The following is a 2,880-nucleotide window of genomic DNA, read 5'->3' as shown; positions in this document are numbered from 1 at the left end:
TTTTATATACCTACACTAGGTTCGCTTTCAAGATGCAGTAGAAATAGAAATAAACAAACCAAGACACGTTAAATGCCACTAGGAGCACAACCGGATCATAATTTACAATGTATATACATTGTACATTCCAAATCATGATTTCCAAAGTTTATACATTGTAAATTATGATTCGGAAGTGCTCCTAGTAGCATTTAACGTGTCTTGGTTTGTCTATTTTCTACTGCATCTTGAAAGCGAACCTAGTGTAGTTTGATTATTTATGGTTGTTGCGTTTTGAAATTTGTGTGAAAAGAAACAAAGTTAGTTAATAGTTATACTGCCTTTTTAAATAGTTTTCATATACCTATATTTTTGGACTTTTGGACTATTTTGGACAAGGAAAACTCATTCTAATTTGGTAAGTAGTTTTTATTATAATCATATTGTAATTGAACATTTGGATTAGGTTGGAATACATACATTTATTTTCTCAAGAATGGGGATTTTAGAGCGAAATCCCAAATTAGGTCCGATTTTTATTTTTAAATTATGATATTTTGGCGTAGATTTATTTATCTAGTAGGTATGTAATGCTTTGATTTACATACTTAATTTGATTACCAACAAAAGTTCTACCAATTTTCATCTAATATATTGTTTTCTTACTGTTTTGTTATTTAATATTTTCTTCCACAAGATTTAAACTACATAATTTAATTACATATATATTTAAAACAACTGTCAAACAGTAAAACGTTCAGTTACCCTATTTTTCCACATGAGAAATAATGTGGGATTGGACGAGTGAGTCTAGACTTCGATTACGAATCAAAGCGTCCTGAAGTTCACGGGTTCGATTCCCGATGCAAGTTTTTATTTTTTTATTTTTTTTTTCCATTTTATGATTGTAAGTATATTTGTTATATAATTTTTTTTTCAGAGAATGCGTATTTAAAATTTTTGCCAACAATTATTATCTTTCAGAAATAATTTTTTCTTTGTGGCATTTTTCAATGTGTTTGTGTGCGTTTTATTATTTAATTTTTTTAAATTTTTGGTATTGTCTTAAAAATCACATAATATGTAGTAGAAGTATAACTTCTTACGTGCGTACAAAAGTACACACACATTCTTTTTTGTTTCTATACCTAACCTCGCCTCTAAACGTGTCCTGATATGTTAATTTGGAATATTTCATTTCATCTATTAATATGCATTCAGTGATCAGATAATTTTAACTAGTAATAATCATAATTCCATTTAATTTACCCTTGCCATCTGCTAGTTTTTGAATACTATTTGGCAAAGGTACATTTTGGTTTTAACTTCTTGATTGTCACTGATACACATTTTGTATTCTAGTTTTTGGGATAAAATCAAAGCTTTCCCGTTCGGGAACCTAAGCCTCCATCACCGGTGATGCCACTACAAGGCCGACAACAAATCATCTAGATTGCAATGAATCTCACCTAGACTGCAACAACCAACATTCACAGGCCTGGGGAAATACAACATCTAGAACCCCAGAAATACACCATCGAATCAATACCAAAAGCCATGAGTATAATCCAAAAATTGTTAAGAATTTGAATATATTTGTTTTTGAATTTAATGATTCATATTTTTATTATATTTATCTACCTTTATTGAAAAATAAACATAATTAGTTAAAGTATTGTTTTGTTTGCTTCCATTCTAGATTTTCAGTGTTCATATTTTTGATTAGGACAAGACGAACACACACCTTGGGAGACTGAGCTAGGCCAGGGTGAACGATAGCTATCTTGGATGATTGAAGTATTATTATTCAATATTATTTCAATTATCTGGGGTGGTTTATCGTATTGTTTCATTCTTATTATTTTTGTTCGTATTTGGAACTTTTTTAGCGTTTCTATTACTTTATTTTGTGTCTATTGTATCGCAAGCAACCTTGTAATGAATAAACAGTACTTGTGCTGGAATGTCGTATTCAAAGCAATTGATCAGGATTTGTTTGAACATAAAAAATTGATCGGTTGTTGAACTTCCCTTACGAAATCCTCCCTAGTGTTTTCCTAGACTCTTCTCCACATATTTTTCTAGCCGTTTTTTGATTAATATGGCGAGCGCCTTGTATTTTACCTCTAACAAGGATATTCCTCCATAGTTTGCGCATTCAGTTCTATCTCCCTTTTTTAAACGCTTTTCTTTACTTCAATAGTTTGCATAAAATCTTTAGACGTTAATTTGACTGACTTCTTCAATGTAAATAATGAAAATTTGCAGGCATATGCATTCGCGGGAACAATACACGAATAGTCAATAAAAAAAATTAAAGGCACTCGTGGGAGTGCCGACAGAAGTGAAAACTTCTTATAGTATATAAATGACGAGCTCAATGCTTTTACCCCATCCTACAAGAAGTGCTATACCTATATCATATACGATATACGCGATGCGTATGCCCTATGCTATTTATGTATACCTACATACACATAATTTTTATATGTACAAAATTCATTTCAGCGAAGTGATGACGGTCGCAAATTAAATACTTTTCCCCATCCAAGAAGTGCACAACGTCCCTAAAGAAATTTTCAATTCAAAAATTTATTTCGTCGAAGCGATAACGGTCGCTAATTTACTACTTTTTCCCCATCCGAAAAGTGCACAACGTCCCTCAAGAAGTTTTCACTTCAAATATTTATTTCGTCGGAGCGATTACGGCCCTAATTCAATACTTTTCTTCCAAACAAAAAGTGCACAACGTCCCTATAAAAGTTTTCACTTAAAAAATTTATTTCGTCGAAGCGATGACGGTCGCTGATTTAATAATTTTTTATTATCCAAAAAGTGCACAACGTCTCTCAAGAAGTTTCCACTTCAAAAATTGATTTCATCGAAGTGATGACGGTCGGT

This window comes from Diabrotica virgifera, chromosome 10 (genome assembly GCF_917563875.1).
Source record: "Diabrotica virgifera virgifera chromosome 10, PGI_DIABVI_V3a".
Taxonomy (NCBI): domain Eukaryota; kingdom Metazoa; phylum Arthropoda; class Insecta; order Coleoptera; family Chrysomelidae; genus Diabrotica; species Diabrotica virgifera.
This window is presented reverse-complemented; position numbering follows the sequence as displayed.